Consider the following 26,395-nt stretch of genomic DNA (forward strand, 5'->3'; position numbering starts at 1 on the left):
ATTTACTAAATAAGGGGTGGGAAGATCTTTTAAGGAGAGTGAGTATGTTCAGCCTGCCTCATATTGTCTTTATTCATAAAATCCTAGCCATGAGATATGCAAGAGCTTTTTTTGGGATAGGTTCATGGAAAACATGAGGGATTTAATTTTAGGGTTAAAAGTTGTGGACACAGGGGTGCCTGAGTGGACCAGTTGTTAAACGTCTGACTCTTGGTTTCTGCTCAGGTCATGATCTCATGGCTCATGAGTTCAAGACCCACATTGGGCTCTGTGCTGAAAGCATAGAGTCCGCCTAAGATTCTCTCTTTCTACCCCTCCCCTGCTCTCTCTATGTGTTAAAATAAATAAACTAAAAAATAATAAAAGTTCTGGACCCAATTTGAGTGTGTGTGTGTGTGGGGGGGAGGGATTTCCCCAAAGCACCAAATAATTTTCCAACACCAGCTGGGTGTCCTACAATTCAAGTCAATAGGACACTATCTACTGGCGACAGCACCAGATCCCACACGCTATGTATGGGCTCAGTTAGACAAGATGGCACATCCCCTAACCTTCATATGCCAGTCACCAGCCCAGTTTGTTACTGTGCTTCTGACCAACTGGCCACAGTTTGGAGGCTCCCATTACCCCCTCCTGATGTTCAATTAAATTGCTAGAGAGGCTCACAGAAATCTCGAAACACATTTGCTCACTGGATTACTGATTTATTACTGAGGATATTAAAGGATACAAATCGACAACCAGATGAAGATATACACGGGGCAGGGTCCCAAATGAGGGAGTTTCTGTTCATGTGAAGTTTGAGGCCAGCATAAGCTGCTGGGCATACGACAGCACTCTGGTAAGCTCTTTGATTTCCCTTCCTTTGGATTTTTATGGAGGCTTCATCACATGGGCATGATGGACAACATCATTGGCCATTGCTAATTGATTCAACTTCCAGCCTCCTCTCTCCTCCCAGAAATCGGAGCTGGGGAGGGGACTGAAATTTCTACCCCTGTGTTCATGGTTGGTTCCCCTGCCAATTGGCTACCAGCTTTAGGTGCTTTCCAGAAGTTACCTTGTTAACATACACTCAGTTTTGCTGGAAAGGGGCTTGTTATGCATAACAAAACACCCCTTCACCTTTAGGGCTCTGAAGTGATTTAAAGGAACTGTGTGTAAGACACTGAATAGTCGTTTTGCTTATGTTTGCCTTTTTTAAGTCCCCAAATAACCCTGTAGGTCTAAGTGCTATACCAAAAAACCTTGGTTTTCCTGGACTTAATAGAATAAATATTCATTTTGTTTCTTGTGTAAAAATTTCAATTCCCACTGTCCTGAGTATCCAGTGACTCAAGGATCCAGGCTTCTTCATTCTTAGGACATTGTCACCTTGGTACCGTGTGAACTCCGTGACTGCCAGAGAGGAAGAGAGTGTAGGGAAGACACACAGATATTTATGCATTTCACCCTGGAAGTGACAAGGATTAATTCTGCTCACATTCCATTAGCCAGAAGCGGTCATGTGATGCCCCCGACATGCAAGGCAGTCTGGGAAATGGAGTCCCTGGCTTGGCAGTCACTCCTCCGCGGCATAGTTCTATACCTGGAAGGGGGTGTGAGTCTTCCAAGATCCACTGATTGTCCCTGCCACAGTTTTCTGAGAAAATTGGGGGTCAGAGAATCTTCTCAAGATGTTGTCCAGAGAAATTAAAGAAACTTTGTAAGTGACAAAGCCGTCATTGGAACATTGGAGAGAAAACTGTCAAAAACAGTGATCTGATGTGACGACTTCCCTAAGATCTTTGGATTTCCTGGTCTCATGATTCCCAGGCAGATTTGTTGACAGGGAGGGGCCCTCAAGTCAGAATTTCTTGGTTTCCAGCTTGGTGCCACCACTCACTACCTGTACGATGGCGGGCAAACTACTTCTCTCCTGGGCTCAGTTTTCTCATTTCTACAGTGGACTCAATAATTGTATCCACACGAAATGCTTTTCATGGGAATTGAGTGATTTCTTGCCTGCGGAAAGCTGGTCCTTGGCACGGAGTCAGCACTGAGTGTTAGCTGTTGCTTGCTGTTGCTTTCGTGATCTATCAGTTCCGTTCTGGGTCAATCAGCTTCAGTCCCAAAGCCCTAAACCCACCACTTCCTACTCGTTCGTAACACACTGCTGTGTTCTACCCACCCCCACAACACAGCCTCCTCTCTTCTCTCTGAGCTCTAGGCCACTAGTTTCCCTCTCCCCAGGAACATTTGTAATATTTAGCAACCCAAATGACCAACCTCTTTCTTCCCTCTGGAAGAGAGCTGTATCTCGAGCCATAATTATCTCATCATCTTAACAACAAGGATTTTCTCACTAGGTCTGCTCTGAAATAATTATACAGGATTGTTGTATAATCTGCATATATTTTATTCCACAAGTGGCTGGGTTTTAAGAGCAATCACACTGACACTGCTATTTATTAAAATGGTAAAATTCATTGGGATTCAGGCATACCTGAGGATAGCTAGAATAAGCAAATCCAATTTGTACCAAGGAATTCAGGTTAATCAAAAGAAAAGACAGTCTCCTTTTGACCACGAATCCACTGGCTGTTTATGAGGATAATGGGCAACAGACACTTGATTTGCTCCCGTCACCTTGCCTGGGTAGAAAAGACCTAGGGTTGATCTTTCAAATGTTAGAGGTCATTCATAATTAACTTGCATGCCTGGAATTTTCCAAGTGAATGTCACATGCTTCCAGTGTCACTGACCTACTCCCCCTATGCCTACATACCCCAATGAACACACAATGGCTCAGCCACAAAATGGACACCACGGGGCCATGCAGTAACCTTTACACATGGTGTCCCTTGCTACGGGGCATCGCATGCCATCCATTGTGGGCTCACAACACTGGGCCATTGTGGATTATGTGCAGAGTGCACTTCTTGGATTCAAAGGTCAGTCCTGAATGACACTGTGACCTGTTCCCAAATTGAAGGGCTCGTGAACCTCCATGTCACTCACATGCTTACTATGGAGCTAGAGCACCGAGTACGGACTCTCATTACAGTGCTCGTTCTCTTAACCCAAGTTTTCTTCCTTACTGTGTAGTTCTGGCGATATTTTCTTGTGTTTCCGAGTGTGGCTTATGGAATCCTTAAAACTTTAGTACTAGAAGTAGCATTACGAACCACCTAGTCCAAATTCCCCATCCTGAGAACGCAGAAGCTCTAGTTTTCTTTATGAATTAATCGACCAAACGAAACATCCTCTGATATCATTATGACATAAAAGGCAACCCTAAAGCAAATCACAAATATTATTTGACACTTGTGTTTTGGGAGAGCAGTTTAGCCCTATATGCCAAAATATAAAAAGGTACACACACATTGACTCAGCAGTTAAACTTCTGGAGGTTTCCCTACACAGTACATCATCTTTCATAATAGTGAAAACTCCCAGTGGCTATCCTATTGTCCCTCATTATGACAGTGGTTGAATAAATTATGGCGCATCCTTACAATGGCATATTCTCCAGCTAGTGAGAAAATAAAGTCATTATGGAGAAACATTTCTTATGCAAAAGAAAATGTTAGTAAGGATTCTGGTGGGAAGAGAAAATGAAGTCAGAAGAAGGACATATTAGGGAAGCTTTCATTTTTTATACTGCTTTGCTTTTTTCACATTGTGAAGACTTTTCGTTTAAAAAATCAGCAAGGGTTATCTAGTGGAGATATGTGCCATTTTTTTCCATTGTATACCTACATATATATTTTAAGAGCCAAATACATTGTTATTTTTATAAATTGAAACATATAATTCATTGTAGATGTTTTTGAAAATACAGATATTCACTCATAAGTCTGCCACCCACTGCTTACATTGTGTCGTATGCCTATTCAAACTTTTCATTATGCATAATTTTATATATTAAAATAGGATGACTTTTTTCAATGAAAATACGATCACATTGTAAATATCTTTTCGCAACTTAGAAGATCAGCTTTCCATGACATAATTTTAATGACTTCAAGATATTCAACTTTCCAGATAGCTTTTTTTAAGTTTACTTATTTATTTTGAGACAGAGAGAGAGAGAGAGAGAGAGAGAGAGAGATTGAGAATTCTAGGCAGGCTCTGCCCTCAGTGTGGAGACCCATGCAGGGTTCAAACTCACCAACCATGAGAACATGACCTGAGTGAAATTAAGAGTTAGAAGCTTAACTGACTGAGCCACCTAGGTGCCCCAAGATAGCTTATTACCCAGATCCTAGCTATTGTATATACTCAAATTGTTTTCAGAATTTTTGTATTTATTTAGTTTTTGTTTTGTTATTATAAGTACATATTCATATGGTTTGTGCTCCCCTCTCCCAGGACAAAATCTTAGAAGTAGATGTAATGGACTTTGCACATTTTTAAAGTTTCTGATAATTACTGCCAACAAATTCCAAACAATTCCAAATTCTCTTGAGTTAGACACTGGCAGCAAAGGAGAATTTTCATTCACCATAATCCACACCACACAGTACAATGGCCGCTCACAGTAATCGTGAGCATCCTTAAAAATTCAATTACATTTGCATATTTTCATAAAATATGAAAATTGACTCTTATCTACTCTTAAGAATGTGGTAAATTCTGGAAAAGACAAGGATGTAAAGTTAGGAAAAGCCCCTGCCTTTCTATCTTTCATTCAGTCAATATTTATGGGAGTGTCAAGATTCATTTTAGTAACTGGGGACATAACAAGGGACAAGACCTCAACTCAGCAAATAGGATATTTTAGAAAACAATTAGGGTCAATGAAATAAAGCAAGGGGTTGACACGGAGGTGCCAGGGGGAGACACACCAGAATGGCTGGTCAGGGAGAGCCTCTTTGAAGGGATTAGGAGAAGGCATCAGACACTGCAGACCTGGAGAAAGTGAGTTCTAGAAGAGGACATTGGGGAATTCAGGGGCTTTGAGGTCACAGGGAAAGCTCTTACTTCGGTGGAATGAGAAAAAGGGTCACTGTGTCTACCGCAAAGTGTGTCTGCGTCCAAGACTGAAGATGAGGGAGGTTGGTGGACTGGGCAGGGAAGATGTCGCTTATGGCGTGGAAGGCAGATTTCATTCTAAGGGTGACAGAGGACTATTGGCAGGTTGCTAACAGTAGAGTGCTGCCTTATTTATTTAAAGAAGATCTCTAAAACTGCTGGGCAGAGAATGGATTGCAGGAGGTATGTGCTCAAGTGGAAAGTGGGAGTCTCACCAAGAGGACTTGCAACGGTTAATTACAGGTGATGGGGGCCTGACCGACAGTGGGAGCAGTTGAGTTGGATGGACAAAAGCATGGAGTCAAGATCCCTCTTAGCATGGCAGGGGCGCCTGGTGGCTCCGTTGGTTAAGCATCCGGCTTCGGCTTAGATCATGATCTCGCAGTTCCTGAGCCCCAGCCCCGTGTTGGGCTCTGTGCTGACAGCTCAGAGCATGGAGCCTGCTTCAGATTCTGTGTCTTCCTCTCTCTCTGCCTCTCTCCCACTTGCGCTCTCTTTCTCTCTCTCTCTCTCTCTCTCTCTCAAAAGTAAATAAACATTAAAAGATATTTAAAAAAAGTGATAGCACATGGCAATATATGGAACGTCGGAGAAAAGGGAGTGAGAGAAAAGGAAACTTGGGTTTCGCTCCTGGGTTTTTTACCCAAGAAACTGGTTTAATGAAACAGCTATTTAACTAGAGTGAGAAGGGTGGGGGGGTGGCAGCTTCGACAGCAGGTTTGGGGAGCAAGAATTCTTGTTCCAGACATGTTCAGTCTGATATGCTTCTTAAACATACAAATTCGAGTGCCACGTTGACAGTAGGAGTGCAGAAACCATATAAGCCCTGGTGATCAGAGAGGATATTTAAAGCTGACAGTCTAGATGAGACCATCAAGGAAGAGAGAAGGGAGAGGAGAGGAGAGGAGAGGAGAGGAGAGGAGAGGAGAGGAGAGGAGAGCAGATGGAAAGGAAGGAGATCGTGGGGGAGGCACAAGGCTGAGACCCGGGCTGAGCCAAGATTGAGTGGTGGGGAGGAAGGGGAACCCTGAGGCGAAGAGAAGGCGCAGCGGTGGGCCGGGAGACATTGGTACCATGGAGAGCTCAGGAGACCACGTGTCAAGGAGAAGGAAGTGGGCCCTGCCTTCTCTCATCTTACTGGAGCAAGCCTACCTTTGGGACAGTGGAAGAAGGCACTGCAGGCAGCAGAGAAGGGCTGGGTGGAGGACAGGCCAGCAAGCTGAAATCGTAAACCAAAGTTTGGAAAGAGATGGGAGGCTAGAACCGGGGCGCCTTCAATAGTCAGCTGGAGAAATGTGCCTGTTTGTGTTGCATTTTTACCATTAACTTACGGCAAACCACAACACGCATAGTGGCCTAAGAATAGGAAGTGGTGATGGGTGTATTTGTTCAAATGGTTATGAAGCCAATACCCGACATCCGTGTAAGTCACGATCTAGAACAGCACCAGCACCCAGAATCCATGTGATGTGCCTCTCTCTTTCTTCCACGTGGAGGTACCCACCCTCCTAACCCAGGGATTGTCATTTCCTTGTTTCCCCTTAGACTTTATCACAATGCGTGTATCCTTAAACAATATGGTTTAGTTTTACCTCATTTCGAACAATACCTAAAGTAATTGCATTGTATGTATTTTGGATCTTATTATTATTATTTTTTTTTTACCTCAGTATTATGTTTGGAATGTTCATCTTGCTGCAGGTAATTGTAGCTTGGTCGTCTTCATTGTTGCATGCTACCTGGTTGTGTGGATACACCATATTCTCTCCATTCTACTGGTAATTTTAGTTTGAGGCGATATTTGAGCGGTGCTCTTACGGGTATTTGTGTACACATGCATGTGTTTCGTGAGGGTAGGTGCCTGAGACTTGAACGACTGTAGCATAGAACATGAACGCCTTCAGCTGTAGAAGACAGTGCCATACTGTTTTGGAAGAGATTTACTGGGGTCAGTTAAGCATCCGGCTCTCGATCTTGGCTCAGGTCATGATCTCATGGTTCTGGGGAGTGAGCCCTGAGTTGGGCTCTGTGCTGACAGCATAGAGCCTGCTTGGGATTCTCTTTCCCTCTCTCTCTGCTCCTCCCGTGCTCACACTGTCTCTCTCTCTCTGTCTCAAAAATAAACATATTAAAATTAAAAAAAAAAAAAGATTTTACTGGGCCCCTGGGTGGCTCAGTCGGTTGAGCGTCTGACTTAGGCTCGGGTCATGATCTCACAGTTTGTGGGTTCGAGCCCTGCATCAGGCTCTGTGTTGACCGCTTGCTCAGAGCCTGGAGCCCGCTTCAGATTCTGTGTCTCCTTCTCTCTCTGCCCCTCCTCCACTCATGCTTTGTCACACTCTGTTTCTCAAAAATAAATAAATGTAAAAAAAAAATAAAAAAAATAGATTTTACTAATTTACATTCCCATCAGCAGTGTATGAGAACTTTTCTTGTTCTGCAATTGTATCCACTTGGTATCAATGGATTATTATTTTTTTTCCATCAGATGGGTGTTCAAAGATATGTTACTGTGGATTTATTTTCCATTTTTAAATCTTTGATGTTGATTTCTTGGCCACTTGGATTTTCTTTTCTCTTTCTTTCTCTCTCCTTTTTTTTTTTTTTTTATATATATTTTTGGTGAGACCCCTGGTCTAGTCTTTGTCAATTTTCCTATTTGTTGTCTTTCGTTTTTATGTTAATATTTTGGCTATTCTTTATATATTTTGGTTATTAATCTTTTGTTGACTACGTGCTTTAAGAAATATTATTTTGTGTTTTCACTTTTTCTAGGGTATCTTGTAATGACAGAGAGGTTCACACTTGTACCTTTTTAAATAAAATTGCACTAAATAGGAGAAAATGCATGCCTGAGATAGCCCCTCTTAAGGTGCCAATACTTTTGGGGTCCTTAAGTCTTTGGAGTACCCTAGAAAACCATAAAACGAGAAAAGCGGAGGGCTTGAGAGTGTCCCATTTAAGAATGGGGAAGCCACCTTTGCAGTTTGGATCTGGAGCCGTCTGCTAATGAGGAAGCCCCTGCAGATTTCAGAATTGGAGAAGCTCATCTTAATGATGATATGCTTGACAGTTGCTCCTGTTGTGCACTGAGCAAAAGAGAGAGAGAGAGAGGAGGGGGGGAAGGAGCTAAGATGCAAAGTAGTTACCCTAGCAAAAAAAAAAAAAAATTTACAGGTTTCCTCTCCAAAGGAAAGGATCTTTGAAAATGCAGACTGTGGGAGAGGGGAAAGAGCCCCTGCTTCAGAAATGTCAGTTATCAGTAGACTTTAGTCACAGATAAAGTCTCTGAAGGAGATGTGGGAGGGGTGCTTCGCAGGCCCGCTCTGTCGCCTGTTCACTTTGAATCATGAACCACAACCCTCATTATCATTTCTCAGTCTCTTTGACCAAATCCAAACCTATTTCCTCCCACTTCCAAATCACTGCCTGCCATTCAAACCCATGTAGGCGCACTCCAGTTGGCATTTGGTTCTGAATTAATACATATTAATGGGTGGTGATACATTTCTACCAGTGCATATATTTACTTGAAATACAATTTTCCATCTAATGCATTTTATTCACATCACTGCATGGTAACTGCATCCAGAATAATATCTTCAGTGATTATTCATTACTGAAATAATATATCAGCGCCAAACAGCAGCTTTTAAGTGGCTTCAGATTTTTTTTCGCTTTAAATTGAACATGTTATTATTACACAGATAGAATAATCCCATTATCCCCACTAACTGAAGGCGACAGCTTCGGGAGGGCTATTTTACAAAGCCTCGTTCAGGTGGGACCCGGGGCCTTGCTCTGATGGGGAGGAGAGGGGGAGTAGGGGAATGATTTCAGTGAAGGTGCTGCTTCAGATGTGAGTACAGATGTGTATGAAAAGATGTAGCAGAGAGCAGGTGAGCAAGTGGAGTTTGGCCCCAGGCAAAGTGTGTGTGCTGTCTGGAACAAAGAGAGAGGGTAAGAGCAGATGTGTCTTTTGAAAGCTGTGAATAATGAGTGTGTGTGTGTGTGTGTGTGTGAGAGAGAGAGAGAGAGAGAAATAGCAAAGCAAACGTCAGTGGAAGAAATGCCCTAGGATTACAGAGTGATGCAGTAAAGCTTTGCACTTCATGCCGAAACTTCAGGACCTACAGAAAGCCAATATCCTATCATAGAACATGAGAAACAGGAAACATTTACTGAGTGACATTTCTATCTTGTAACTCATTTATGTTTTCCCTAAGTGATAGCTCTTATCGCTCCCCACTTTCTCAGATTAGGAAACTAAGGTGCAGAGAGATGAAATATAATTGCCCACAGTCTGTACCTAATAGGTGCCACAGAGAAAATTTGGCTACAAATCCATGTAATGCTAAGTGGGGCGTTCCTTCTGCTGCATGCGAGACTGATCAGTGGTTAAGGGTGTTAGCCCTTCCAAGCCCAGCCTCACCGCTCACACGTGCAAGATGCAGGGCCTTGGGTGGACTGATTGATTTGATGAAAGCCATTTTTCTAGAGGACTTTTGTGAGGATTCATTGAGACTGAGCATGTGGAGAGGCTTGGATCATACAGAATTTTTCAGTTATTGGAGATCTGTTCTTTCTTCCCATTCCATGATCTTGCAACACATTGTTGGGTGCTTTATTTTTTATTTTTTATTTTTTAAAAATTTTTTTTCTACGTTTATTTATTTTTGGGACAGAGAGAGACAGAGCATGAACGGGGGAGGGGCAGAGAGAGAGGGAGACACAGAATCCGAAACAGGCTCCAGGCTCCGAGCCATCAGCCCAGAGCCCGACGCGGGGCTCGAACTCCCGGACCGCGAGATCGTGACCTGGCTGAAGTCGGACGCCCAACCGACTGCGCCACCCAGGCGCCCCTGTTGGGTGCTTTAAAGCTGCAACCAGACAGGAGCCCTCCCTCCGCCCCATGACCTCTGTGAAACCATGCCTCCTCTTGCCCCTAGATGTGTGCCCCCAGCTCCGGTCAGGCCTAGAACTGAGCTAGACCTGCGGCCTTGGTTGGACTCGCCATCAACACTTTGGATGGCATGATAATGGCAGTGACTTTGACTACTAAACTTCACAGAAGCAACCGAAGTCATGTTCTTTTATTTTTCCTTTTTTAAGTTAACAGCCATTTATTGAGCTCTTGATTCTGAGAGTGAATTTGGGTTGGCTTGGGCTAGCTCTGTCTCTGTTGGCCTAAACTGGACTCACTCACTCACTTGTGGTCAGCTTCCGGGCAACTCAGCACACTGTTTCGGGAAGTTGACGGGATGACAGCTGGGCCACGGGGGCCACTGGGTCACATGACCTTTCTCAAACATCTCCGGATGACATGATGACAACATGTTTCAAAAGCAGCTGGAACAGGTGCTTTTCAGGTCCACGAATGCTTTATAATCGCCGATTTCCTGTTGGCTGAGGCCAGTCGTTTCAGTACAGACTCGGGGAGGGAAGGAGAGTCCCATCTCTTGATGGAGGAGGAAGACTCATTTTTGTACTCTCTCATAATCTTCCTTCTGGCAACAATCCTTCACAATCCTTTCACACACAGATAACATTTGCTCTGTCCCAAGACTCGAAATCCTCATCCGGTCTTGGAAAGTGATCCTCATCAAATCCCAACATAGCTCTCTTCATCCTGGAAAGCCTATTTGCTTCCCACTTCTCCGACTAGATTAATAGCGCTACCCATGCACGATCCCTCTGTGCCTCTCTTTTCCTCTTCTTCTTTTAATTGAAGGATAATTGACATACAATATTGTATTAGTTTTGGGTACACATCATAGCAATTCGATATTTATACAAAATATATTTATTACAAAATGGTCACCGAAATAGGTCTAGTTTCCATCTGCCACCATATAAAGTTGTCTCAGTATTGCTGACTATATTCCCTACGCTGTACGTTACATCCCTGTGTCTTATGTGTTTTATGACTAGGAAGACTGTACCTCTTAATCCCCTTTACTTCCCCATCCCCTCCCCTCTGACAACCATCAGTTATGTTCTCTGTACTTATCAGTCTGTTTCTGTTTTGTTTTCTTTGTTTCTTTGTTGTGTTTTCCTCATAGTTCCAGAGTGGTTTTTATGTTAGGCTCACCTGAGAAATGCTTAACAAATAAGAATGCTGGGGGCTGTCTGAGAGATGAAAACCCCAAGGTGTTGGGATTTTCTAAACCAGGTGATCATAATATTCTACTATTTTTACCAAGGCTGATTCCACTGGTCTAGAGATTGTTGGGAAAGATCAATAAGTCAAAACCTTAGAAGCTAATGGATAATGGGGACGGAAAATTGAGTGGAACCCCAAATCCAGTCTTTGCCCAGGTGGTTCTGAATCCCTGTTCAGGTGAAAGCCCTTTTGCCATATCTGGGTACCATGTTGGAAGCTGAGAACTGGGGAATAGTCATTAATTGTCCAGTGTTGCCAAGAGGGACCCTAAGACATTGTGATTTTCTTTTCTCTCTCTATTTTTTAATGGTTTTATTTTTAAGTAATCTTTACACTCAACGTGGGGCTCAAACTCCACCCCAAGATCTTCTGACTGAGCCAGCTGGGTGCACCTGTGACTTTCTTTTCTCTTTTTGACCTAGTTTTTTTCATTTCTTTTTTCCTATTTCCTATGTACATTCTTAAGAATTAATTTTAGTTTTAACATGATCATGTGATGAAACTGACTTTTTTGGCTGTACATTATAAAAATCTGAACGGATGTACAAATTCGTGTGACACCCACAATTGCAATACAGAATGGTCATCCCCCCAAACTGCCTTGTGATACGCATTTATAGTTGCATCCGCCAACAACCTTAACTCTGGTGACCACTGATATGCTGTCCATCACTATGTTTTTTTTTTTTTTGAGGAAATTATTTAAATGTAAGGGGAATGTATATAACCTTTTGAGACTAGCTTCTTGTACTCAGTCTAATGTCTGTGTGATCCATTCAAATATTTTGTGAATCAGTGGTTTATCCCTTTTTAATGCTAAATAGTATCCCATTCTATGAATGTTATTATGTGAATGTACCACATTTTATTTATCTGTTCATGAACTGAAGGACATTTGGGTTGCTTCCAATTTTTGGCAATTTTGAATAGAGTTGCTATAAAGCTTTGTGTGCAAGTTTTTGTGTGAACATAAGTTTATTTTCCAGGGTCATATGGTAAGTGTGTATTTACCTTTGCAAGAAACTGACAGTTCCACAAAGTGGCTGTTCATTCACACCAGTTCATTCACACCAGTTCATTCACACCATTGTTCATTCACACCAGTGAGGTGGAGTTCTATTTGCCTCCTACCCTCTCAAACACTTGATGTCTTAGCTCTGTGTTAGCCTTAGTGATTCTAAAGGATTGTGCAGGTAGTGGGATCTTATCATGGTTTTAATGGATATTTTTGTAATGGCTAAAGGTGTTGAAAATATTTTCATGTGCTTATGTCATGCTTAAATAATCTCTGGGGAAGTCTTTGCTTTTGAATCTTTTAAAAATTGGCTTTGTTTTCTTACTACTGAATGTTGAGAGTGCCTTATATATTCTAAATACAAGCTCTTTGATGTGTGATTTGCAAATACTTTCTCCCAGTCTATAGCTTGTCTTCTCCTTTCTTTAGAGTGCCTTCCACTAGCGTGATTTTTTTAGTTTTTAGGAAGACCAATTTGTCAGTTTTTCTTCCATGGATTATGTTTTTGGTGTCATATCTATGACATTTTTTTATTCTATGACTTTACTAGGCTCACTTATTAATTTGAAGAGTTTTTTTTTTTTTTGGTTTGTTTTCTGTAAAGTCCTTGAAATTTTCTAAACAGAAATCATGTTGAATTCAAATAAGGAGTTTTAATTTTTTATTCCTCATGTAAGCCTTTTATCTTTTTTTCTCACTGCACTAACGATGAATCCCAGTGCTACACTAAGTAAGACCAGTGGGCCGGGAAATCTTCTTCTCAATCTTAGGAGGAAAGTATTGAGTCTGTCATCAGTAAGTATAATGATGTGTTTTATGTGGATGTTTTTTGTTAGGTTGAAGAAGTTCCCTTCTATTTCTAATCTGTTGAGGGTTTTTTTTTATCATGGGTGGATGTATTTTATTAACAATTGTTGCTGTGGGGCGTCTGTGTGGCTTTGTCCGTTAATCATCTGACTCTTGATTTTGGCTCAGGTCATGATCCCAGGGTCGTGGGATCAAGCCCTGCATCTGGCTGTACTCTGACAGCATGGAGGCTACTTGGGATTCCCTCTCTCCTTGTCTCTCTGCCCCCAACAACCCCCTCCCCCCTCCAAAATAAGCAAATAAGTAAACCTAAAAAAAAGAAAACAGTCTTTGCTTTTTCTGCGTTGACCGATATGATCCTGTGACCATATGATCTTTAGACCATTTTTACAGGAAACAGTGAATTAACGTTCATAGGCTTTAGAACATTGACCTGGTCTTACATTCCCAGGACAAATACTACTTGGCAGTGATTTTTATTATTTGTCTATGCTGATCTATTGATTCGCTTATATGTCGTTAGGAGTTTTTCTGGTCTTTGTTCATGAGGGATATTGATACGTATTGTTCAATTTTGGCACTGGCTTTGGCTTCTGTTACAGAGTCATGGTTGACTTATAAAAGAAGATGTGAAATGTTCTGTCCTCTTTGATTTTCTTGAATTGGTTGTAGAGAAAAGGTATTATACCATCTTTAAATTTTGGGTAGAGTTTTGCAATAATTATCTGAGCTTGAAGATTTCATTTTTGGAAGGCTTAACTACACATTCAAATTATTTCATAGCTATAGGAATTGGAGGTTAACTGTTTCATCTTGGGTGAGTTTTGGTACTTCCTGCTTTTTGAGGGATTGGTTCATCTTCTCTCATTTCTCAAATTTACATACATAGAGTTAATTATAGATTCTGATTCCCTTATGAATTATTCTTTTTAATGTCTGCCATATTGTGTAGTGTTATCTGCTCTTTCAAATTCATTGGTAATTTGTATCTTTTCTTTCTGTTCCTTTATACATCTCGCTAGGGTTTTATCATTTTTATTGATCTTTTGAAGAAACCAGCTTTTGGTTTCATTTATATTCTCTATTGTTTTTATGTTTAGATTTCAGCTTGGGTTTAATTGTCTCTTTGTGTACAGTTTTGTAATGTGGAACCCTAGTTTATAGATTTGAGACCATTCTTCCTTTTTTTTTTTTTAACATAAGCATTTTGTGCTATAAATTTCCCTATAAGCACCGCTTTAGGTGAATCCCACATATTTCGATAGGCTGCGTTTTCAGTTCTGTTCTCCTTTGTACATTTTTATGTCCTGTTTTTCCCAAACTTGTTATGTTTTAAACTGTTAGGATCCGTAATGGTCTCTCTAACTGTGATTTTGCCAACATAAGTGAGGTTGGCATTTACCACTACTGGCAAATTTATGCCTCATCTTTCACTCACTGCTTCATTCCCTGGACAGATGTTAAACATTACTGGGTGGTGCCCATAATTTAGGCACTGTTCTAAGCACTTCAGATAGGGCACTGAACAAAACTGATGAGAATTCCTGCCACTTTGGAGCTTAAATCTTAGTGGGAAGTTAGATAGCAAACAAAGATATGATACAATTGTAGGTAGTGATATGCACTATGAAGAAGCTTATAAAGTTCCATTATCCCATTAGGTAGGAGTCGTGTTTTAGATAGAGATCAGAAAAGACTTTGAGGATGTGAGGATGTGCCATTTGAACCGAGACCTCAATGAAGCAAGAGGACTATGCTTGGTCATATGAGCTAACCTGAACAAAGCATTGGGCTATGCTTGGTGGCAAAGAGCCTTGGAGACAGGGCTAACAGCTGGTGCAAAGGCCCAGGGGCAGGGTGTAAGATATAAACAAAATAATACTAAAGAGTAAAATGACAAACAGGTATGGTACTAATTAGGGAGTGTGTTTCTGAATTGTTTGGTATAGCCACCAGCAGCCAATTCTCCCCCACTCTAACCCAAGTGGGTCTCAATCTATCCAGGAAGCTTATTAAATGCTGCTGAGTTTGGTCCCTAATAATTCCAACACAGGTAGGTCTAGTTGGTATCCAGTTGTCTGAATTTCAATCGAGCCCTCCAGGTGAGTCTGGGGCAGGGAAATTCTTGAACGTTATTGGGCATAATCTAGTTTCTCAACTTCACTCTGTCCTTTGGAGTTTCTAATGGCCACAGATGACAGGGCAGTGTGATGTGGTCACAAGGCGGAGAAAGCAGTAGCTACTTCAGGCAGCCAGACAGAGGCCCACGACACATACCTATCTTCACCGTCCAGAAGGTCCGTCCTCACACATCATGGCAGCTCTCATGACACAGTTCCCCCCCCCCCCCGCCCCCAGAGGGAGTCGTCTGACATCCCCATCGGGATACTTCACGATCTGGAAGTATTGGCCATTTGAATCACAGGGACCCATCTGAAAGGAAAGAAATGTGTCTCTTGGAAGAGAAATAAAAACAAACAAACAAATAAAGACAAGTGCAGGCTGTAATTAGTAGCCAAAAAATTAGTGACAAAACCGCCTCTGGGCGGGAGCTGGAGCAAACCTCTTCATTCCTATGTTGAGGCGCTGACCCCACTAAATGCTTATTATTCCTCGTTTTCCAGGAGCCTCATTGATACTGTACTGCCAAGACCTCGGGGACCTGTGAGAGCTATTTCCCCACAATTTACAGGGAGAACAGAGCCCAGTTGCTTGGGAGATTAATTAACTTGTCAAACAATTAAGCAGACAGGCAGTAATCGAGGTTTCCATTTCATAATTGATTTATCACTCCGTAGCTTCTTGAGTCCCAGGGCTCAGAGTGGAAGGGCCGCCGTGCGGGGAGAACCTTTCGGAGAATGGCAGGAGGCTGCGGGAGGCCAGGAGGTGAGGTCCTCTGGTCCTGCACAAACCGTGCGGTGCAGCCTGGTTTCTGACCAGCCTCCCGACACAGGGAGGATGTCATTTTCTACCTTTCCGTAACACTGGTCCCTGTTGAGGCCCTGGAGCTGCACCCAGTCTCATATTGTTGCAAAGATGCTAAGAAGTGTCTCTGGGGAGCACCTACGTTTCCAGGGCCACCCTCATCTGTGATGGAAGTGACTCAAGAAAATGTCACACTTTAGTAATTCATGTTAAGATTGTGACTCAGGCCTACTTGTCCAGCTTGCAGTGAGACATCGTGGGGCCCTTCTGGGGTGCTGCGCCCCCCGATAACATCAGCTCATGAGTGTGGTGCCTGCGGGACACTGGCTGTTTCCCAGCTTTGTTGTACATCAGCATCACTGGGGAGCTCACAGGCAAGTGGAGTGCCCAGCGTCACCCCAAAGACTCTGCTTTAGGGGGTCTGAGCTGGGGCTTCGGAATCTGCCTATTGAACTGAGCTTCCGGGGGATTCTATCACAGATCATCGTCCAAAGTTCTACTGTTTAGATCAGAATAGACACCCAAACTGCAGATGTGATCTGGGACCTTAACCACCGGGGGTCTTGTAGTAGAGCAGAGGCTGGGAGATGGTCACACTGTTTTATTCTCCCTGGCTCTTTACCATGCACTTGGATGCCAGTGTGGGGGCCCTGGGAAACTTGTGCAGTCTGGATTGATCTGTCTCTCTTTTTTTTATGTTTATTTGGTTTTGAGAAAGAGAGAGAGAGAGAGAGAGAGAGAGAGAGAGAGAGACAGAGAGAGAGAGAGAGAGAGAGAGAGAGAGAGCGCGCACAAGCGGGGGAGGGGCAGAGAGAGAGGGAGACATAGAACCTGAAGCAGGCTCCAGGCTCTGAGCTGTCAGCACAGAGCCTGACAGGGGGCTCAAATCCATGAACTGTGAGATCATGACCTGAGCTGAAGTCGGATGCTTAACTGACTGAGCCACCCAGGCACCCCTAGCTTGATCTCTTTAGGATGCTTCAGTTTGCTCAGATCTAAAGGCAGGAGGAAAAGTTTCTTCTCCTCTTCTGGATTCCTTGTGGGTCCTTGTGGACAGGTTTGTCATTGTGTGTGTGTGGTGTGGGGGGGGGGGGTGTAGGTGTGTGAGTACATGCACATATTCACCTACATTTTGGTTTCATTCATCATTTCCTAAATCTCATAAATTAGATTTTCAGACAAGGCATTCTATAAATGTCTTTTTAAGCCCACTTTGCCCTCCTCCTCACTCTCTCCCAGCCTTCGCTCCCAACTGCGTCCCCAGACTCCCTGAAGCAGACTTGCTCTGTCATCCACTCTTTGAGGTCCTGCAAAGTGTCATCACCTCATGCTTCAGTTACAAGCTTGGACAAGCAGGCTTCATTTAGAGACCTGAGTCTACCATAGTCTATTTCCTATTAGGAGGTTAGAGCCATATCCAGAGTTGAAAGAGTTCCTTTCTGCACCATGTAATAAGAGTAACTTTTATTTATTTATTGGCTCCAAAGCAATTATGTTAGCAGTCGGGGTTTTTTTTAAAGTTTTATTTATTTTATCAATTTATTTTGAGAGAGAGAGCACAAGTGGGGAAGGAGCAAAGAGACAGGGAGAGAGAAAATCCCAAGCAGGCCCGCACCACCATTGCAGAGTCCGATGTGGGCTCAAACTCACAAACCATGAGACCATGGCCTGAGCCAAAGTTGGACACTTAACTGAGCCATCCAGGTGCCCTGGCAATTGTTTTTTTTTTTTTTATAAAGTCTTACAGATATGATATTGCAGAGATCTGCTTCCTCCCATTTTCACTGTCCTCCCTTTTTGCCCAGCCTCAACCATTATCTTGAAGCTGATGGGCCACAGAGCTGTCTCAACCATGTTTTGTTTGTTTGTTTACCTCTTATGTATGTGCATCCATAAGCCACGGTCCTCCTGCCAAATCTCTCTACTCAGTGCTTACACCAATACATAAGGACAGACAGGTAGCTCTTCCTCCATCCCCACCAAAACTTAGTATTGTCAAATGATGCAGACTTGTACCAACTACAGATTTCATCCTTCCTACCCAGCCAGAGTTGGGAGGGAATCATAGACTATTCCTTTTACCAGATTTTCACAGAAGGACCTAGGCTTACATGGTAACACACAAAATAAAGGAAAGAGATTAATCAAACTTAGGGAGGTCAAGTCCCCAAGAATATGTTCTAAAAACACAACAGAAATCCATTTGTAGAGCTCTCCTTAAAAAGCATACAAATCAGAGGCGTGTGGGTAGCTCAGTTGGTTGTGTCTGACTCTTGATTTCAGCTCTGGTCATGATCTCATGGTTGTGAGATTGAGACCCGTGTGAGGTCCCAGGCTGAGCACGGGAGGCTACTTGGGATTCTATCTCTCTCTCTCTCTCTCTCTCTCTGCCCCTACCCTTCTTGCTCTCTCTCTCAAAATAAATAAACTTAAAATTTTTTTAAACATGTTTTCATTTTTGAGAGACAGAGACAGAGCGCAAGAGGGGATGGGGCAGAAAGAGAGAGAGACACAGAATCCAAAGCAGGCTCCAGACGCTGAGCTGTCAGCATAGAGCCTGAAATGGGGCTCAAACTCACGAACCGTCAGATCATGACCTGCACTGAAGTCAGACGCTTAACGACTGAGCCACCCAGGTGCCCCAACAAATAAACTTTTTAAAAAAGCATACAAATCGGCAAAAAAGCAAAAAATAAAACTTAGAGTCTATTGTTAATTGCAGCAGTTTGAACCAATGGCAAATGTACATAAATTATAGGTTGCTGGGTCTCAACTCTCCCAAACCTTTTGATTCTGGGTATATGTGAAGCATAAATGTAGGTAAGCTCGTCTGTACGTGGTGCCTGCCTTCTATGGGCCCTGCTGGAATTTTAAGTACTCTGTTAGGCATTGCCCTCCGTTTCACTGTCACTCCGTTGTTTAACCCATCTTGCACCACGACTATCCCTCCCACACACTTTATTGTTCTTTCACCGAATGTGCAAAGATAAACTTGAGGCCAGCGCTCATTTGAATGATTATGCTGTCTGTACTTGAGAAGCCTATATTAATGAGGACTTGTAGAAACTGAATAATTGATGTGTGTGTATTTCTGAGCTTAATTACCAGCGAAAGTTATTCCCTTCTCTCTTTCTTTTCACTTTGTGTTGATAGTCATTGTCTTTGTAGCTGTTCTGAAGGTCACACCGTGGGACTAGTCACAGGAAAACCGAGAATGTAGGGCTCACCTGGGCATCTCGTCCCCCAGAGTTAACTAACAATGTCCAGATGTGTATCTGGATAAAATTCAACTAGTTACTGATCCTCTTTTCTAGGAAAAGCATCGGGCTACAGCCAGGCTTATGCAAAGCTCATGAAAATGATACCTCTGTCCTCCAGGTGCTCACAACCTAGTAAGAATGACAGGGCACACATAAATAACTCTAACACCAGCAAGACAGATATTGAATAAAACGTGAACCAAGAGACTATAACAAAATAGCCACCTGAAACTGTCCTCAATTCTCCGAAGAGGAAAATTTGAATTTAAAGCCTGTGAAAGCCCTTTGTAATATACACAGTACTAAATAAATGTAAAACGGTATGTCTCCACAGAGAGACAAGGTAAAAATGCAGAGATGCAGACTATCAGACCCCAATCTGCCAAATAACAGACTTGGAATCTCGGACTGGGGCCTGATGGTCCACATTTTCAGTCAGTTTTCCCAGATCCGTGGTTCTCCAACTTTGCATACATTAGAATCACCTGGGAGGCCCAGGGAACCAGATTGCCGGGCCCCAGGACACTGATTCAGAGGTCTCCGGTGGGCCTTGAAAAACTACATTTCTAGTCAATGTTCTCAGATGCTGCTGCTGCTACTGGTCCAGAGCTTAGAACCCCAGCAGGGGTGAGGAAAATCCCAAGGCTTCACCAGTTGGAACATGATACAGAATCCACACCACCCTTGTTTTTCTCTGAGGAAAGAAGACATACTTGCTTGGTCTCTAAAGAGTCGTAATCTAATGGCTGACTTCATAAATAGACTAACAACTTGTAAGTGACAGAAACATAGAAATATGCCAAAGGCTTGCTGCATAAGCTTCATCATCCCGATGGAAACACCTTGTGATCTTGCCACGGGGTATATACAAGGGCATCTCTTGGATGACAGATGGAATTCTGTCCTTGAGTCTTGCAGCGAGGTGCCAGTCTAGACGGATTTTATGCTGAGAGCCAGTGCTGCGGATTGAGGGGCCCGGGTGGAGGTCACTACAATGGCATTACTCCCAGGCGTTCATGTTAACGACAGGTGTTGTTAGGGCTGGGAGGAATCACAGACATGATCTAGTCCAGCATTTTATGGATTGGGATGCAGAAATGGACAAGGGAAGTAACTTGCTCAAGCTCAAGGGAGAATTGATAAATCCCTAAACACGTGAGAAAGAACACTGAGGAGAGGAAAGCACACATTTAGGCAAAGAGGTGAGAACAAACCTGGGAAAGGTGACAGAGCACATGATGATAAGGAACGGCAGGGGCAGCCCCCCCGCTTGGTGGTGGGAATGGATTATATGATGTGGAAAAAGAAGGAGGAGGAAGGGCTGAACAAGAGTCAGGGAAAGAGCAGCGGTATCCTGGACATGCAATCGTTTCACAGAATTAATACAAAACGAAGAAGTTACACCTGGAAGGGAAATTGGAAATGACTTCCTGTAGAGGGACTTATTTCTCTAAGCCTCACCTGTTGGCAAGTTCGATCAGAACCTGTGGATATTGGGGCGCCTGGGTGGCTCAGTCTGTTGAGTGTCCAACTTCAGCTTGGGTCACGATCTCGCAGTTTGTGAGTTCGAGCCCCCGCGTTGGGCTCTGTGCTGGCAGCTCGGAGCCTGGGATCTGCTTTGGGTTCTGTGTCTCCCTCTCTCTCTGCCCATCCCTTGCTAGTTCTCTCTCTCTCAAAAATAAATAAAAACATTTTAAAAATAGAACCTGTAGATATTGCAAATTCAGATTCCCTGGCCTCCATGTACCAAGGGTCTATATTTTCCACACTCCCTGCATGGTTCTTATGTAAAGTTTTGAACCGCTGTTGTCATTCATCCGATAAAGACTTCATGTCTTCTCATCTTGCTCGATTCCCAGAAAAGCGCATCACCTCCTCTGGATTCCTGAGACTGGTCTGCCTTGGATGCCTCCAGGGAAAGGAAGTTCATTCTCTCAAGGGTGGGCCATTCTGTTCTTATATGCTGTCTTGGGTGATCTTCTCTGACAGAAGAGCAATGTGACACGGGGGGCAGGAGTGACAGTGTGATTTCTGGGAGAAAATTTTGCAGGAGCCTGACATCACTTGGGTTCCTACCTTAACCTCTCTGCTAATGGTTTCTTCAGTCTATCATTTGGAGATAATAATGGTTCTTGCCTCGCAGGGCTGTTTTGTTTTATTTTATTTAGTTAATACATGTAAAGCACTAAGGGTGGTGGCTGACGCTTAGGAGCAACCAGGGCTGGTGGCACTTGGCTGAGAAGGGCCCTGTGTTTGGTTTCATGCTGGGTGAAATAATTTTTGAACGAGCACCCTATTTCCCTTTTCCACTAGGCCCTGGAAACCATGTAGTAGGTCCTGGGAAGAGCCCGGTATACGTTAACACTTACCGTTGGCGCAGCTATGGTAACGTTTTGAAAAGTCTAAATCATTACATGCCTTTGAAAAAATAGCTTGGCTGCAGGGCAAGGTGTCACATTCATAAGAAGTCTTGGGTATGTCCTTCCCCCAGAAGCTCAGGCTTCCATTTCCCATGGCAAGAGGTCTCTCTAAGTTCCAGCCCTGAACGGGGGTCTGCTGGGGTCTGCTCTGCCACTGCTCTTGTTTCTGGCTGTCCCCAGTGCTGGTGTTGAGCCCAGCTCTTGTCTGGCGCAGATGGCTTATGTGTCCCTGGCACTCCCCAGTTCACTTCCTTTTCAGATATGATCCCATGTTGAGACATCGACTCCACAGCACAGACTGGGCTCTGATGCGTTTCAGCAACAGTCACTAGCTGCCCACTACAGCCAGTCCCACATATTTTGAGTACCTTGCCTTGAACTCAAGATCACTAGCCTAGACTCTCTTCGGTCCAGTAATTTTATTTTGGAGTCCTGTTACCGCTCTCTGCATGGTTCACTCCATATGTATTCTTGCTTCAAACCTCAGGACCCGGTTTTGGGAGAGCGGATCCTCTTTATGAGAATTCGTCCACCTTCCTCCCAGGGACCAGTTCCACACGACCGGTGTTCTCGATCAGAGGGAGACTTGATAGAGTAAAGGGAGTTTTTATCCTACCCCGATCCTCTGCTGGCCTACATTTGTTTAAAGTATGGCCCCTGGGTGGGGTGTCTGGGTGGCTCATTCAGTTGAGCGTCTGACTCTTGATTTTGACTCAGATCATGATCTCACAGTTCCCTGGACTGAGCCCTGAGTCAGGCTCTACACTGACTGCAAAGACTGCTAGGGATTCTCTCTCTCCCTCTCTCTCTGCCCTGCCCACATGTATTCTCTCTCTCTCTTTCTCTCTCTCTCTCTCTCTCTCTCTCTCTCTCTCTCAATCTTTCTCATGATAAATACATAGGCATTAAAAAATAGTAAAATACAACCACTGGCTCAACACTTTGTGGGGCAAAGAAGTCGCTTCAACTTAGGCCAAATCCTTCTCCCCATAATTCACCTACTGTCCTGACTTTTGGCTAAATTCTTCTCCAGGTTGAATCTCTTTCAAGACCTTAAAGGCAGCAATGTATTGTGTGCATGACACTCTGTCTCTTCCAACACAACAGTGTGGTAAATGGCAGAACAAGCCAATGACCAGAAGGGTCTCACCAGCTGTGATGCACCTTGGAAGAAGTTCTCAGAGGAAGCAGAGTCAAGATTCCTGACCTTGAGTCTTCTTCCTGGCCTTGAGCCCCTAACAGCTTGAAATGAACATGCCATAGGGTCTGATTTCAGCCCTCTAGAGGGAGCCACATGGTGCCCTCCCCTTTCAGAGCCTTCAGGTGGTCACTGTGGATTCCAGGAAACAAATCCCAAAGGCAGATCCGAGGCTATTCCTTCGTAAGTGTGAGCTAGTATCAGCCATTCAGTAGAATTCAGTTAAAAATAAGTAAAGGCCACACACGTTTCTTCTCCTGCAAAGAAGACAAAGTGATGCTCTCTGGTCCCGACCCACCTTGTAGCTATCACACTGCCTGTGGCCCTCCCTGCGACTACTTTTCTCCTTGACTGAGGCGTGAGCTGCCGTATTCAGGGGGGTTTCCAATACCTCTTCATCTCCTGTGCCCAGAAAGGGTTCTACTCAGTCTTCTCAGAGCGTGGGAATCCCCCCGGGGTCCCGAGATCCTGCCCACACTCAGTCTGGGCAATGGACCGTGCTTCTCAGTTTTATTCCAGATGTACCACAAATGAAAGCAAAGTGGGCTGAAGGGAGAATCTTATTCTTCTCGTCACCGCATGCTCCTCACTTGCTAATGAGGAGGTTTGCACTCAAGGGATGTCCATTCTGAAAGGACTCTAAGAATCATACTGATTCCATAAATGTCTTTATTGGCGAAAGAGAGAGTGAGAGAGTGAGCGTGCAAAGGAGAGATTGAGACAAGATTTTTCACTTCCCACCATATATTGTGGGCCACTTAAAGGTGGAAAGTGAACAGAGTCTTGCTTGCCTTCCAGGGTATTTGTTACTTTCCCTTATGTTTCCTCTTTTGAGAGCATTACTTCTTCTCAGGGGATGTTCTCTCTAGGGGTGTGGTGCCTGGAAGTTTCTTTAGGAAATGCTCACATAAGATTATGTTAATAGCATCCTTCCAACATGAGTCAGTTTCTTAGCACATCCGATATAGCCCAAGAGTTCAGGTCACAGGCTCACAAAAATAACAGGCTTCTGGCCACATCTGGACCACATCTGGACCATGTCTGAACCGACCCAGTGCCAGCCCTAATGCATGTGCTGTATCTCCAATCAAGCCTGAATATTTTGACCATGACTTTGTGCACAGTTCACAATATCCTGCCCTTTTCCATCACGTTTTAGACTTCCATCGTGTTATGGTCAGCCAGACGTCTGATCCAGCCATCTCTCTAAATTGGCTTTCTCAGACAGCTCAGTTGGGTGGCCTACCAAGGCTTCAGATTTCAGCCAAACCCCTTGCAACTTCCTCACCCCCATCTCATGCACTCACTAACCTTCCAGCCTCTCTCTCTCCACGTGTCTGGGAGGGAAATACTCGAATGGGGCCAAGACAAAATAGAGTTCTCAGGATCACACAATTGAGTCATGATCATGAGGTCTAGGACTTATAGTTAAAGGAGTAAATAATAAGGGGCAGTGCCTCCTCCACAAAGCAGGCAGGCGGGACAGGGCTGCTCCTGGGGCTGATGAGTGCAAAGGAAACACTGATGGTAGTAAGGCCAGTGGTCACAGACTTTAAGGAAGAGAATCTCTTTTCCTTTGTTCTTGCTTATTTTCTCCTCTCACCTTCAGAGAGGGTACGTCCAGAGGGTGAATCACACTGGAGGACTTTGGGGATGGGTATCTGGAAACTGGATCCTGATCCTTGTAGTCTGGCCTCAAGCACAGAACACAGGGAGCGTTTCAGGATCTCCCTTGACCAGTCCTGCTCACTCCAGGTACAGAACTGTTTCAAACGTCTGAGCTGGTAACAAAGAAGGCTTTCAGCTCAGCCCTAAATATGCCACAAAAAAGAAGCACTCTGACCATTGTATGTGTCTTTTGGGAACCTACCGTGGCCGTGTAAGATGGCGGCTATCTTCGTGGATTCTTGAGGGCTCATTGTGTGCTAGACCCTGTGCTCTGTGATTTGCTTGCATTATCTCATCCATGAGTTGGGGACCACTATTACTCCCATTTTACAGATGGTGAAAATAAGATATACAGCAATTAAGTACTTGTTCATGTTTATTCAGACTATTTTACTATGATATCTTGGGCACAAGTAGAGGCAGGATTTGAACCCAGCTCTCTCCAACTCCCGAGCCTCTGCTGTCAACCACAACACTATGCTGTATAGACTTGCACTGTATAGGTTCATTCAACAAGCTGGGGTTATTCATTTATTGAATGGGCACTGGGCTAGGTCCTGGGGACATTGAGATGGAATAATAGGACACAGGGCCTCCCATCAATCCTCGTGATCTAATGAGGGGACATAAAGTATGCTTCCCCCGTGTGTTCCTCCATTGCCACCTTTGTGTCATCTGTGACTGTCCTCCCCATCTGCCAGGCTCCGTTAAATTTTCTAGTCTCGGCCACCTAAGCCTCCCGCCCTCATCCCTCTGACTGTCATTTTGGTGTCATAGGCAGATGGAATACAAGAAGAGCCTGTCAATGGGTGCAGGGCGAGGAGAGGAAGGAGGGGATGTGCCACAAAGCCGGAATCTGTCCGACAAACGATGTGACAGCAGACACGGCGAGGGTGACAGCTGGAAAATAGCAGTTAATAGCCCCTGCCCGGGCTGTGCTCAGAGAGATGGCATGCCGAACAACATCATAATGGCTTGTGGAAATATTGCTCAGAGCGCACGGATGCTGTTGCAAGACACCCAGCCCGGTGCACTTGTCGCGTTTACAAAGCTCACTCTTTTGGAAACGGACTCTGCGCTCGTCCTCGCTCGGTCGTACATTCGGGAGGCGCCGTGCAGATACAACCAGTTGAACCTGGTATCTGCTTAGCCGGGGCTCTTGCTGGTAAACCCTTGGCAGTAATGAGTGGCAGGGACTTGGGCTTCGGGCGAGGCTTACCGCAGCTCATGGGCTGCGCTGCTCTTACTCCCGAGGATAATTGTAAAGATAACACCGGTTAAGATATCTAATGTTTTATTCAATATTTTGGTGAGTTTCAATTACTCCCAATTAGAATTCAACACCTTTTGTATTTAAAACAATTATTGCCCTTTGCAATGATCTTGGGAGCACATAAATTGTCTGCCATGATTAGTCACTGCCTCTGCCAAAGGTTTCTGCCTCCACTCCTCCTCAACTCTGCTACCTTTCAATTTGTGGCTAACTAGCATTAGCTTATGGTGAACCCTTTGGCAGTTCCCAGTGTTAGCAACCAAGCTAACTTACATACTGGGGGAAGGAAAAAAAAAGTAGCTTCAGTCACCCTTGAGACAATTATACTCATTAAAAATCAATGGGATCCAATTACTAGCTGCAGGACTCTGACTCAGTATAAAATGTATCGAACACCAGTTCCCAGCCAAGGGACAGAAGCACATCGTCAGGATCTGACAGCTGTGTCAGGAAGGAAGACACTTTGACTCACTCCTGTGATTGCATTCAGAGCCATCGCCTCCTCATCATTATCATCATCTTGCGTTTATTGTGTAAATTCCTTCCATGCTAAGTGTTAAATTAGGAGCGAGGGAGGTTGCAAAGAATCAGGATTACCCACTCAGATAGAGCTGTAATTAGAAAAAGGAGCCAATGCCTATAGAATTGTG

This window comes from Prionailurus bengalensis, chromosome B3 (assembly GCF_016509475.1).
Source record: "Prionailurus bengalensis isolate Pbe53 chromosome B3, Fcat_Pben_1.1_paternal_pri, whole genome shotgun sequence".
In the NCBI taxonomy this organism is placed as follows: Eukaryota; Metazoa; Chordata; class Mammalia; order Carnivora; family Felidae; genus Prionailurus; species Prionailurus bengalensis.